This window comes from Aulostomus chinensis, chromosome 5 (assembly GCF_037954235.1).
Source record: "Aulostomus chinensis isolate RoL2024-O1b breed Wild chromosome 5, RoL_Achi_v1.0, whole genome shotgun sequence".
Lineage (NCBI taxonomy): Eukaryota > Metazoa > Chordata > Actinopteri > Syngnathiformes > Aulostomidae > Aulostomus > Aulostomus chinensis.
In genome coordinates this window covers 1,881,670-1,897,064 of record NC_141324.1, presented here as the reverse complement: position 1 = coordinate 1,897,064, position 15,395 = coordinate 1,881,670, and the positions used below count along the sequence as shown (strand labels likewise).

Sequence of the window (15,395 nt, the reverse complement as noted above, 5' to 3'; positions counted from 1 at the left end):
GCAGTTCAGGTGCTGGAGGGACACGAGGCTCCCTGACTGGGTCTGACTGTGGCACCAGGAAAGCGGCAAGAAGCTCAGACCTGAAAGCCCTCCAGCTGAGACCCAAGAGGAAAAGAAGAAAGAAGAGCAGAAGAGAAGTGGTGAGACAAAACACCACAGCAGACAGACAAAGGGCTCAGGAGCCAGACTTGACCACAATCCCTCCAACCACTAACCCCGAGCCCAGTCTGGATCCTAGATTGATCCTGATACCCCACCGGAGGGACGGGTGAGTGCAAGTGTTTTCTGTGTGTGAAGATGGATTCAACTCACTTTTCTTCTTGTCCATTTTCTGTTTTTATATCAAAAACCTGCAAAGCCAAACAAACCCAGCCTCAGCAGCTCTCAATGGAACCGTAAAGCAGTGACGTTCACTCAGTCGTGATGTTTCAGTTTTATTTACTAATCATTCCCAACTAATATTTTCATTCAAATGAAGATAAAAACACAAATTGACAAAGGTGGGAGACGGTTGGACAGTTGTCCAGTGTGGTAACAGGGCCAGACCACCTCTACAGATACCGATCCCTCACCCAAAAACCTGCTGCTGACTGGTTCCCAGTGACAGCGGTAGTGGAACGGATGAACTTCCTTGCAGTATTCCTGCCTCTTGGCGCTTCCTGATTTTTCTCCTCTCAACTGGGAAAGGGGGGAAATAAAGGGTGGAAGAGCAAGGATCCAGCAGTCTGCCTCTGAGCCAGAGCCTGCCTGACTCCTTCACTGAGTTGTGGGACAATGGAGGAACCGCCTCCATTCCACGCACCATTCCCACTGGGACTCTGACGGAGGGGAGGCTGAGAACATGGAGATGCATGTCCTCAGTGACGAGGCGCTGGCTGAGGGCTTTGATGAGAAGCTGTTGGAGCTGCTTCCTGACGTGTCCACTCCAGACGGCGTGTCCCCCCAGGTCCACCTTTGTTAAACTTGTGGGCCAGTTTTGGTTCAAATATGGCAAACTGAACAAGTAGGGAACTGGACGTGAGCCTAAAGTGGTCCACATATCAGGTAGCACACTTGGTCCACCTTTGTTAAACTTGTGGGCCAGTTTTGGTTCAAATATGTCAAACTGAACAAGTAGGGAACTGGACGTGAGCCCAAAGTGGTCCACATATCAGGTAGCAATATCCACTAAAAAAGAAAAAACCAACACACGAATGAACAAAAAGCTCCATTTTGTGTCCTGCAGCTTCAAAGTGCTGTCTGAAACTTGGCCTGGGATGGCGTCCATCAAATAGAAAATCAAAACGTTGTCATGGAGCTGAACCAAATACTTTGTTGCTAAGGTGTTGACCCGGGGCCTCAGGGTACAAATGTGGGCGTAATGAGGGCGTAAGAACATTGCCACCCAAAGTAAGGGATAAATCAACTTGTACCTGTGCTCAGAACCGTGCGTAATTGAAGCCCAGCTCTGACCGTGCGCACACACAATCTGGTGGTAGAAACTACCAGAGCTACAAGGCTGCCACATCATCTTGGCCACCAGACAAGGCGCTCCTGCGGACCCCCCAGAGGGACTGGCTTGAGTTTCTGAGTTCATCTCATCATCCAACGTCACATTGTTTTCCCGTTTCCTTCCATTCAAATTCCCAAATCCAGCTAAATAAATGTTCATGAACGCCTCAGCTCAGCTGCTCATTTCACCTGCAGTGTGACAGCTATGGATGTCTTGGTTGGTTGGTTTAGTTTGGATGGTTGAGCTTGGATTCTACTAATGTTGGTTTTGGGTTGGTAGTCCAGCTTCAGGAAGAAAGCACATTTGTGTTTTTGTGTTGAGAACTGTTCAAGATATTCAGATCCACAGTGAGGGAACACTCAGCCGGTTGTCTCCCCCACCGGACAGATGCAGACTGATCAAACTACAATAAAGAAGTAAAAACTCATGAATACACGTTGAGTAATGGAGCAGTTGAAGTTCAAAAATGAAGGACAAACGAGAACCAAACTCTACAACTTCTGCTCCTTGATCCCGACTGACCAAAAAAATGAGCCTCAGGCAGGAAAGAGAGTTCCCTTCAGTTTGAACGTTGTGCCAGTGCCACAGAAAATGGAAAATTTGTGTCTGCAGCCCAGACACACAGGAACAGATTGCATTTGGTCGCTACAGCCTGCTGCTATAACTCAGTAAGATGGACTGGGTTGGACATTCCACAACATCAAGAAAACACAGCCATGAACAGCCCTTTGACGCCTCGTCTCAGTGATTTGTTCCCAACAGAGTCAACATTCCTAAGTCTCCATGAGGATCTTCATTCCAACTATGTTTGCCCTTGTGTTTTCTCCCTATTGGTGGGGTTTTGTGGCTTCATGTTGAGCTGTGTGTTCTCATGTCATTGTATTTGCACTGTTTCGTAATTTCAATGTGACGTTACTTACCTTTATTGTGAAATAATCACCGGATATAATGTGGGCGGGCACTTCCTGTTCCGTTGGTCTTTGCCGCGCTATTTCGGTGTGTTCGTTTTTCCACGCACGAGAAAAGAATGCTGAGGGATGTAATGCCCACAGAATAAAGACACAAACAATTACCAAGGGTGTATTACTAATTTGTGGACAAGTGGAGCCTGCTGCTGGTGGTGATGGACACTCAAGGAACGGGAGGTCAACAAGCAGAAAGGGCAACAGGTTATGGGCCAGGCGCGGTGCAAGTGGAGGAAGATGGCAAAGGCTAGTCTTCGATGGAGATGAAAACAACTTCGAACGTTGGCAAGTTAAGCTTCTTGGACACTTGAGGAAGCTAGGACTGAAGGACACAATACTTAAACCACCAAACGAAGAGCCAGATGCAGACAAAAGTGAAGAATGCTACGCAGAGCTAATACAGTTTCTCAACGATAAGAGCCTATCGTTGGTAATGAGAGATGCGACTGACGACGGCAGAAAAGCACTCAAAATATTACAAGAACATTACGCGAGTGATGGTAAGCCAAGGATCATAGCGCTTTACTCCGAACTAACCTCATTGAAGATGTCTGAAGAAACGGTAACAGAGTACATCATCCGAGCTGAGAAAGCAGTGACATCTCTGAGGAATGCGAAGGAAACTACTGGTGACGGACTAATAATAGCCATGATCCTGAAAGGGCTTCCAGAGTCGTACAAGCCATTTGCCAAACACAGAACTAAAAGCAAAGAAGGCATTACCTTCACAGAGTTTAAAAGCAGACTATAGTCGTGTATTACTAACTCAAAGTCATTGAGGTCAGGTAACTCAAAAGCAGATTTTTAGTTTAAAAAACTATAAACTATTGAGTTTTCTGAATGAGTAATGCATTTTTAATTTGAAGTACATCAGTACTATTGAGTTAATGACTGTCATTCAATGATATCTTTTAAGTAAATGGCAGAACGCTGCGTGGTGACGTCATGGGCGTCACCGCGCGGTCTCATCCGGCGCAATTTGACTTCTCAACAGCTGAACCTGGCAGAGACTGACGGATTATTTAGCAAGTTAAGGTGACAAGACAAACAATTTATTTTTTTTTTTTTTTACAAGGACCCAGTGTATCAATGCTGTAGTCGGTGCACAGAAAAGGAATATTTTGTGTTCTTGTGGTTTTGACGACAGCAGAATTGGATAAGTCAATTTGGGGCACTTGCCGCCTTTGCAAGCTAGCAAAGATGGTAGTTCGTGGTCGTGCTTGCGACTGAGGCCATTATCATCCACTCGGTCAGCTGCATTGTTCTGAGCCTGGGACTTCTCCTAATGCTAAGCGCTCTTCTGTGGTGAGTATGAATGTTTCTTAAACGTCTCTTGTCTGTTGAAAGACACAGCAGTGTTATTAAGACAAAGAATAGTACCGCGCAGGTTTATGTGGGCGGTGGCGGAGTAATCCCTGTCACTTGGTGTGTTGCAGGTAATGTTTCTATCCGCGTGCGAAGGTCTGAGAGGACATAAAGTAATCGTCAAAGTGACAAAGTTGAAGCATTCCTAATAACATGTTTTCTTTCAAAATAGGATGTCGGTTGGTTTTTTTTCCTCTAAGGTTTAAAAAAGCTGTTTAAAGACAAATTTAGATAGATGTTTTTCTTTCAAATAATACAACAGTGGTGCAATAGTAAACAATTCTTGTCAGCTTAAACCATCTTTGTGATTTTTTGGAAGTTAAACTTCATTCTCTCTAGGTCATGTACTGTCTTGGTTTTGAGATGCTGCAGACAAGTGCTGCAATGTTAAGCTTCCTGTCGCTTCCCCCAAATTAAAATGACTTTTATCTCCTCCTGCTTTTGATAAAGGAACAGCGTGATATGCACATGCTCTCCCTTCATACCTACGAGAAGATGACTCCCAGTTCTTCAAGACATGCAATGTATGTATTGCCTGACTTAACGCAAATGTCTGTCAATGGCCACAATATATACTGTACATGTTGTTTCTCTTCTTTGGAGCAAACAAAATCTGACTCCTTAGATATCACAGTGATCAACTATTCGGCCTGTTTGGTGCTGAGGCACCACTGCCTTTTGCAAGGCCAAGCTTTGAAGAAATCTGTGACAAATTTGTGCCTCTTGTTGAATGCAAAAAGTAGTTGAGTTAAAGAAGGGAAATATAGAGGGAGAAAGAATATCTCTATCTCATATTATTTGTCAAACAGATGCATTCACATCTCCAGTATTCCATTCCTGAGTTAACGATTCAAGCCGGAGACCAGCTTCTCAAGCAGACTCGAGCACAGTGGCCGAGCGCAGGCATGTTTGTGTTCATTCTTATAAAACAAAACAGACATTGGGCCTAAGAGTACTGAGGTGCGGGCCTGGGTTACAAATGTGAAAAAATCCCCAAATCACATTTGGCTGAGATTTTAGAGTCAAGATCAAGAGAGCAAATCATTATGACTCCCAAAAGCCTGTTAACTTGGGTAGTTGCATGCAAGTGTTGTGTCAAGACAAGAAAATGTTAACTCATCTTTATTTCTGCATGTAATTCCAGTGCATCACCCCAAATCCAGCCTCTTGAATCATCTCGATCACCTTTTACTTTATTCTGTATGTGTATGTCTGTGTGTATTTTGCAGTGGGAAGATGATCCAGACATTGAGGACACTCCTGTCGCTCTCCTCTCCGTGGCAACGGACAACCCCACTGGCACCATCCAGTTTAACTCCGACAGCATTTCTGTTGTGATCGAAGATGGCATTCTTGTGAGATGTCTCCCCAGGTTGGCTGATGCACTTCTTCTCTTGTTTGGCTTAATCTATGCATTGCATTTAGATTATCCAAAGAAACTTATCCACACGTCTACCTTGGTTCAGAAAATACTGCTGTGTCTTGATGATAACAGACCACTCAAACCACGCCTGCTAAGTTTGAAAAACGAGTTGTTCAGCAATATTGAAGGCACCAGTGCCTGAATGAGACATCCCTGGTCCTGCTAAGATTGATAACTTTGCACCGTACCTCTAAGGTGGCTGAAGAGAGGAACTTCCTTAACGTACTTGTTAGCTGTTAGCAGAGTAAGTATGTTGTGTTGATCAGTTCAAGTGTGCAGTAAGTGATCCATGAAACAGTGGTTAACCTTTAAGTAATTTCAGAGCTTTCCTCTGCTTTATCTACCTCAACATTGTTGCACTGTTTGTGACTGATTTTGTTTTAATAATTGGATGTGTTAGCTTTGATTCCACCAAAATGTCTTTTTTCATTTCATGAATAATTTGTTGGTTATTAGTATTTTTGACCTTGATTTGCACCTTGTAGCGAGTACATTGAAATTGATTATGTATGGTATGTTATGGTATTTAATCAAGTACACGCTTCAGAGAAATCTTTTTTTTTATAACAGCAGAGTATAATTTGTGGGTTTTTTTGTTTTGTTTTGTTTTGTTGTCGTGTTTGTATCACACCTTTATCACTGTTGTGGAAATTACTTACAAGAACTGCTCTGGGGTTTATTTGTTGTTTTGGTTAGTGGACATGCTGTGCATTTAGCTTCTGCTAAAATTAACATTGTCTGCCTTCCTGTAAAATACACTTCCGATACCTGTAACACTGTTAAGCCTCAACAACAACCTAAAGCTAAACTAGTTGAACAAAACTCTTGATGTTTTATCAAAGGTTGTTTTAAACCTTAATTAAAAATGTGAACTGAAAAAGACATGTGAGGTGTGTTTTTGTTTTTAGACATTGATAGCCAATGTACGTATACATGAATATATGTTTTTATATATATATACAATGGGGGAAATAAGTATTGAACGCATTAACTTTTTTGTCATTACATTTATTTCCAAAGATGCAATTCATGTGACATTTCTTCCAGACACTGGTATTAACTCAAATAATCCACACATGAAAAGAAATCACAACATTCAAATCCATAAATAATGATTATGTGGAATTATGTGCAATAACACAGGAAAAAAGTATTGAACACACTATCTGAGACTCGTTTAATACTTTGTGGAGAAACCTTTGTTTGCAATGACAGCTTCCAGACGCTTCTTGTATGAATTAACTAATCGCCCACACTGCTCAGGTGTGATTTTTGCACATTCCTCGGCGCAACAACAATTCCATAACAATAATAATTATATATAACCAGTTATAAACCAATTATAAATAACCAGTAACACACCCATGATGGTTGATCTTAATTTGGTGATACTACAGTGTGTAATAATGAAGTTATTGAACAATAATTCCATAAAAATAATAATAATATAACCCAAAAATGTTCAAAAGCAGTTTTCCCAAACCAAGTGTTGTAGTATAACCAGTAGCACACCCTTGATGGTTGATCTGAATTTGGTGATACTACAGTGTGTAATAATGAAGTTATTGAACAATAATTCCATAAAAATAATAATTATATAACCCAAAAATGTACAAAAGCAGTTTTCCCAAACCAAGTGTTGTAGTATAGCCAGTAGCACACCCATGATGGTTGATCTGAATTTGGTGATACTACACTGTGTAATAATGAAGTTATTGAACAATAATTCCATAAAAATAATAATAATATAACCCAAAAATGTACAAAAATAGTTTTCCCAAACCAAGTGTTGTAGTATAGCCATTAGCACACCCATGATGGTTGATCTGAATTTGGTGATACTACAGTGCGTAATTGTGACGTTATTGAACAATAATTCCATAAAAATAATAATTATATAACCCAAAAATGTACAAATCAGTTTTCCCAAACCAAGTGTTGTAGTATAACCAGTAACACACCCATGATGGTTGATCTGAATTTGGTGATACTACACTGTGTAATAATGAAGTTATTGAACAATAATTCCATAAAAATTATAATTATACAACCCAAAAATGTACAAAAGCAGTTTTCCCAAACCAAGTGTTGTAGTATAGCCAGTAGCACACCCTTGATGGTTTATCTGAATTTGGTGATACTAGAGTGTGTAATTGTGACGTTATTGAACAATAATTCCATAAAACTAATAATAATATAACCCAAAAATGTACAAAAGCAGTTTTCCCAAACCAAGTGTTGTAGTATAACCAGTAGCAGACCATTGATGGTCGACCTGAATTTGGTGATACTACAGTGTGTAATAATGAAGTTCTTGAACAATAATTCCATAAAAATAATAATTATATAACCCAAAAATGTACAAAAGCAGTTTTCCCAAACCAAGTGTTGTAGTATAGCCAGTAGCACACACTTGATGGTTGATCTGAATTTGGTGATACTACACTGTGTAATCATGAAGTTATTGAACAATAATTCCATCAAAATAATAATTATATGACCCAAAAATGTACAAAAGCAGTTTTCCCAAACCAAGTGTTGTAGTATAGCCTGTAGCACACCCATGATGGTTGATCTGAATTTGGTGATACTACACTGTGTAATAATGAAGTTATTGAACAATAATTCCATAAAAATAATAATTATATAACCCAAAAATGTTCAAAAGCAGTTTTCCCAAACCAAGTGTTGTAGTATAACCAGTAACACACCCATGATGGTTGATCTGAATTTGGTGATACTACACTGTGTAATAATGAAGTTATTGAACAATAATTCCATAAAAATAATAATTATATAACCCAAAAATGTTCAAAAGCAGTTTTCCCAAACCAAGTGTTGTAGTATTGCCAGTAGCACACCCATGATGGTTGATCTGAATTTGGTGATACTACAGTGTGTAATAATGAAGTTATTGAACAATAATTCCATAAAAATAATAATAATATAACCCAAAAATGTTCAAAAGCAGTTTTCTCAAACCAAGTGTTGTAGTATAACCAGTAGCACACCCTTGATGTTTAATCTGAATTTGGTGATACTACACTGTGTAATAATGAAGTTCTTGAACAATAATTCCATAAAAATAATAATAATATAACCCAAAAATGTACAAAAACAGTTTTCCCAAACCAAGTGTTGTAGTATAGCCTGTAGCACACCCATGATGGTTGATCTGAATTTGGTGATACTACACTGTGTAATAATGAAGTTATTGAACAATAATTCCATAAAAATAATAATAATATAACCCAAAAATGTACAAAAACAGTTTTCCCAAACCAAGTGTTGTAGTATAACCAGTAGCACACCCATGATGGTTGATCTGAATTTGGTGATACTACAGTGTGTAATAATGAAGTTATTGAACAATAATTCCATAAAAATAATAATTATATAACCCAAAAATGTACAAATCAGTTTTCCCAAACCAAGTGTTGTAGTATAACCAGTAACACACCCATGATGGTTGATCTGAATTTGGTGATACTACACTGTGTAATCATGAAGTTATTGAACAATAATTCCATCAAAATAATAATTATATAACCCAAAAATGTACAAAAGCAGTTTTCCCAAACCAAGTGTTGTAGTATAACCAGTAGCACACCCATGATGGTTGATCTGAATTTGGTGATACTACACTGTGTAATAATGACGTTATTGAACAATAATTCCATAAAAATAATAATTATATAACCCAAAAATGTACAAAAGCAGTTTTCCCAAACCAAGTGTTGTAGTATAACCAGTAACACACCCATGATGGTTGATCTGAATTTGGTGATACTACACTGTGTAATAATGAAGTTATTGAACAATAATTCCATACAAATAATAATAATATAACCCAAAAATGTACAAAAACAGTTTTCCCAAACCAAGTGTTGTAGTATAGCCAGTAGCACACCCATGATGGTTGATCTGAATTTGGTGGTACTACACTGTGTAATAATGAAGTTATTGAACAATAATTCCATAAAAATAATAATAATATAACCCAAAAATGTACAAAAACAGTTTTCCCAAACCAAGTGTTGTAGTATAGCCAATAGCACACCCATGATGGTTGATCTGAATTTGGTGATACGACACTGTGTAATAATGAAGTTATTGAACAATAATTCCATAAAAATAATAATAATATAACCCAAAAATGTACAAAAGCAGTTTTCCCAAACCAAGTGTTGTAGTATAATCTGGAACACACCCATGATGGTTGATCTGAATTTGGTGATACTACAGTGTGTAATAATGAAGTTATTGAACAATAATTCCATAAAAATAATAATTATATAACCCAAAAATGTACAAATCAGTTTTCCCAAACCAAGTGTTGTAGTATAACCAGTAACACACCCATGATGGTTGATCTGAATTTGGTGATACTACACTGTGTAATAATGAAGTTATTGAACAATAATTCCATAAAAATAATAATTATATAACCCAAAAATGTACAAAAGCAGTTTTCCCAAACCAAGTGTTGTAGTATAACCAGTAACACACACATGATGGTTGATCTGAATTTGGTGATACTACACTGTGTAATAATGAAGTTATTGAACAATAATTCCATAAAAATAATAATTATATAACCCAAAAATGTACAAAAGCAGTTTTCCCAAACCAAGTGTTGTAGTATAACCAGTAGCACACCCATGATGGTTGATCTGAATTTGGTGATACTACAGTGTGTAATAATTAAGTTATTGAACAATAATTCCATAAAAATAATAATTATATAACCCAAAAATGTACTAAAGCAGTTTTCCCAAACCAAGTGTTGTAGTATAACCAGTAGCACACCCATGATGGTTGATCTGAATTTGGTGATACTACACTGTGTAATCATGAAGTTATTGAACAATAATTCCATAAAAATAATAATTATATAACCCAAAAATGTACAAAAGCAGTTTTCCCAAACCAAGTGTTGTAGTATAGCCAGTAGCACACCCTTGATTGTTGATCTGAATTTGGTGATACTACAGTGTGTAATTGTGACGTTATTGAACAATAATTCCATAAAAATAATAATAATATAACCCAAAAATGTTCAAAAGCAGTATTCCCAAACCAAGTGTTGTAGTATAACCAGTAGCACACCCTTGATGGTTGATCTGAATTTGGTGATACTACACTGTGTAATAATGAAGTTCTTGAACAATAATTCCATAAAAATAATAATTATATAACCCAAAAATGTACAAAAGCAGTTTTCCCAAACCAAGTGTTGTAGTATAGCCAGTAACACACCCATGATGGTTGATCTGAATTTGGTGGTACTACACTGTGTAATAATGAAGTTATTGGACAATAATTCCATAAAAATAATAATAATAGAACCCAAAAATGTACAAAAAAAGTTTTCCCAAACCAAGTGTTGTAGTATAGCCTGTAGCACACCCATGATGGTTGATCTGAATTTGGTGATACTACAGTGTGTAATAATGAAGTTATTGAACAATAATTCCATAAAAATAATAATTATATAACCCAAAAATGTACAAATCAGCTTTCCCAAACCAAGTGTTGTAGTATAGCCTGTAGCACACCCATGATGGTTGATCTGAATTTGGTGATACTACACTGTGTAATAATGAAGTTATTGAACAATAATTCCATCAAAATAATAATTATATAACCCAAAAATGTACAAAAGCAGTTTTCCCAAACCAAGTGTTGTAGTATAGCCAGTAGCACACCCTTGATGGTATATCTGAATTTGGTGATACTACAGTGTGTAATAATGAAGTTCTTGAACAATAATTCCATAAAAATAATAATTATATAACCCAAAAATGTACAAAAGCAGTTTTCCCAAACCAAGTGTTGTAGTATAGCCAGTAGCACACCCATGATGGTTGATCTGAATTTGGTGATACTACACTGTGTAATAATGAAGTTATTGAACAATAATTCCATAAAAATAATAATAATATAACCCAAAAATGTACAAAAATAGTTTTCCCAAACCAAGTGTTGTAGTATAGCCATTAGCACACCCATGATGGTTGATCTGAATTTGGTGATACTACAGTGCGTAATTGTGACGTTATTGAACAATAATTCCATAAAAATAATAATTATATAACCCAAAAATGTACAAATCAGTTTTCCCAAACCAAGTGTTGTAGTATAACCAGTAACACACCCATGATGGTTGATCTGAATTTGGTGATACTACACTGTGTAATAATGAAGTTATTGAACAATAATTCCATAAAAATTATAATTATACAACCCAAAAATGTACAAAAGCAGTTTTCCCAAACCAAGTGTTGTAGTATAGCCAGTAGCACACCCTTGATGGTTTATCTGAATTTGGTGATACTACAGTGTGTAATTGTGACGTTATTGAACAATAATTCCATAAAACTAATAATAATATAACCCAAAAATGTACAAAAGCAGTTTTCCCAAACCAAGTGTTGTAGTATAACCAGTAGCAGACCATTGATGGTCGACCTGAATTTGGTGATACTACAGTGTGTAATAATGAAGTTATTGAACAATAATTCCATAAAAATAATAATTATATAACCCAAAAATGTACAAAAGCAGTTTTCCCAAACCAAGTGTTGTAGTATAGCCAGTAGCACACACTTGATGGTTGATCTGAATTTGGTGATACTACACTGTGTAATCATGAAGTTATTGAACAATAATTCCATCAAAATAATAATTATATGACCCAAAAATGTACAAAAGCAGTTTTCCCAAACCAAGTGTTGTAGTATAGCCTGTAGCACACCCATGATGGTTGATCTGAATTTGGTGATACTACACTGTGTAATAATGAAGTTATTGAACAATAATTCCATAAAAATAATAATTATATAACCCAAAAATGTTCAAAAGCAGTTTTCCCAAACCAAGTGTTGTAGTATAACCAGTAACACACCCATGATGGTTGATCTGAATTTGGTGATACTACAGTGTGTAATAATGAAGTTATTGAACAATAATTCCATAAAAATAATAATAATATAACCCAAAAATGTTAAAAAGCAGTTTTCTCAAACCAAGTGTTGTAGTATAACCAGTAGCACACCCTTGATGTTTAATCTGAATTTTGTGATACTACACTGTGTAATAATGAAGTTCTTGAACAATAATTCCATAAAAATAATAATTATATAACCCAAAAATGTACAAAAGCAGTTTTCCCAAACCAAGTGTTGTAGTATAGCCAGTAGCACACCCTTGATGGTTGATCTGAATTTGGTGATACTACACTGTGTAATAATGAAGTTATTGAACAATAATTCCATCAAAATAATAATTATATTACCCAAAAATGTACAAAAGTAGTTTTCCCAAACCAAGTGTTGTAGTATAGCCAGTAGCACACCCATGATGGTTGATCTGAATTTGGTGATACTACACTGTGTAATAATGAAGTTATTGAACAACAATTCCATAAAAATAATAATAATATAACCCAAAAATGTTCAAAAGCAGTTTTCCCAAACCAAGTGTTGTAGTATAACCAGTAGCACACCCTTGATGGTTGATCTGAATTTGGTGATACTACACTGTGTAATAATGAAGTTATTGAACAATAATTCCATAAAAATAATAATAATATAACCCAAAAATGTTCAAAAGCAGTTTTCCCAAACCAAGTGTTGTAGTATAACCAGTAACACACCCATGATGGTTGATCTGAATTTGGTGATACTACACTGTGTAATAATGAAGTTCTTGAACAATAATTCCAAAAAAATAATAATAATATAACCCAAAAATGTACAAAAACAGTTTTCCCAAACCAAGTGTTGTAGTATAGCCAGTAGCACACCCATGATGGTTGATCTGAATTTGGTGATACTACACTGTGTAATAATGAAGTTATTGAACAATAATTCCATAAAAATAATAATTATATAACCCAAAAATGTACAAAAGCAGTTTTCCCAAACCAAGTATTGTAGTATAGCCAGTAGCACACCCATGATGGTTGATCTGAATTTGGTGATACTACACTGTGTAATATTGAAGTTATTGAACAATAATTCCATAAAAACAATAATAATTATATAACCCAAAAATGTTCAAAAGCAGTTTTCCCAAACCAAGTGTTGTAGTATTGCCAGTAGCACACCCATGATGGTTGATCTGAATTTGGTGATACTACACTGTGTAATAATGAAGTTATTGAACAACAATTCCATAAAAATAATAATAATATAACCCAAAAATGTTCAAAAGCAGTTTTCCCAAACCAAGTGTTGTAGTATAACCAGTAGCAGACCCATGATGGTTAATCTGATTTTGGTGATACTACACTGTGTAATAATGAAGTTATTGAACAATAATTCCATAAAAACAATAATAATATAACCCAAAAATGTTCAAAAGCAGTTTTCCCAAACCAAGTGTTGTAGTATAACCAGTAGCAGACCCATGATGGTTAATCTGAATTTGGTGATACTACACTGTGTAATAATGAAGTTATTGAACAATAATTCCATAAAAATAATAATAATATAACCCAAAAATTTACAAAAGCAGTTTTCCCAAACCAAGTGTTGTAGTATAACCAGTAGCAGACCCTTGATGGTTGATCTGAATTTGGTGATACTACACTGTGTAATTGTGACATTATTGAATACTTTTCCTTTCGGTGCTGCACTTTGTAGACGGTCCCTGCGCTCTTGCCTCTCCGTCCGCTGCACTTAGAAAACAATGTTATTTGTCGAATGCAAAAGATGCCTCATTTCGGTTAAATTGCGTTTGTAGCCCATTGTCTGCATAACTACAATAGCATAGATGCATCGTTTGTATTTTAATAACGTTTCGATTGCGCGCTATTGATCTCGGAAGTTCGAATCTGCCAATATCTTTCCAACTTTACCGAAGTAGTGTTGATGTGATAGCTCGTTAGCACACACTTCTTGAATGCTAAAATGGTGCTGCTGTGAGCACTTGGGGTTTTTGTGCGGGAGTGGCAGTGTTTCACGTCCATTCATTTATCTTTGGAACACTGGAACCTCCACCCAGGGAAACGTGGCCGCTGTTGTTCACTGCTGGGACACCCTCAGCCGCACCTCCACCTTTTCTCCTCTCCATGAATCCTGGCTAAGCACTGTGGATACAGTCCTAAATATGTTGGACGATGTAAAGCTACGTGTCTTTGCATTTATTTAGCCACCCCTAAATCATTAGTCCTTGTGTTTTTAGTCCTATTTTTAGTCAGCAATGAGAATGCGCTGGTGTCTTCACCTTCACCACTAGTCGGCGCCACTACGTTGTCACTTGGCAGTAATTTGGTGTGCCGCCCCCCACTATAAGCCTCATGCACCCCCTGGATAGATGTTGTGGCGCCGCCACTGCCACCCTATGACATAATAATGTACAGTTATGTCAGGTGTATTAATTTGAAAAAATAGAATTTGGATTTTACCAATCGGTCATAAGATACCTGGGCAGACTGCACAAGTCCAGTATGTGTGGGAACCATTGACAAGTCTAGACCCTGGATATAGGACAGCCTTACTTTAGATTGACTAATGGAAAAAATCCTCACCTTATATTAGGGTCAATACGGTAGCATGCAGCTGGCCATTTCTCAGCACCGTGTGTAATTTATCCACAGCTGAACTGTTGTCTCCATCTTTAGAAACAGTCAGAAACAAGGCCTTAACAGCAGCTGCAACGGCCCAGGAGGTGGAGGCAGACACAAAGAGATGGCTCCATCTTGCTGGAGACAGAGGTGGTGGCAGGAGAGGGAGAGAGGAGAAGAAGAAGCGGCCCAGCAGCACCCATGTTAGTCAGCTACAGCACCTATTTTTCAATATACAGGGCCAAGAAAAAGCAGATGGAGCACTGGGAATGTCCTGGTTGACTGCATTAAATGTCGGCTGAACCATCTTGAAGAAGTATCTCACTGTGATTGATGTGACAGAGACTGACACTGGGATAGGATCTGCAGTGTGAGAGGGAATGGTACATTTTACATCATTATTCTCAGTAAAAACATCAAAGGGATTCTGGTGGGACTTTTGCAGGGTCTGGACTAAATAAAGAGGTTTCCTCAAGTCTGTTCAACCCAGTGAGGAGGCAGGACACGTCTGCAGCACCACAACATTTGGTTTACCCTGGGATTTGATAGACATTTCACCTTTAACAAATGTTGCACCTC

The 15,395-nt window shown here is 37.4% G+C and overlaps 1 long non-coding RNA gene across 2 annotated transcripts; it reads left to right on the top strand.

Annotated features, from left to right (window-relative positions):
* The first annotated feature begins 3,450 nt into the window (after positions 1–3,450).
* LOC147260861 (uncharacterized) lies at positions 3,451–15,096 on the top strand. 2 transcript variants are annotated; one of them, XR_015116186.1, is made up of 4 exons: positions 3,451–3,492; positions 3,608–3,762; positions 4,273–4,346; positions 14,874–15,096. It is a non-coding gene; the product is annotated as an uncharacterized LOC147260861 (long non-coding RNA). The 2 variants fall into 2 exon arrangements; XR_015116185.1 differs by lacking the exon at positions 3,451–3,492 and having other exon boundaries at positions 3,535–3,762.
* Positions 15,097–15,395: the final 299 nt, after the last annotated feature.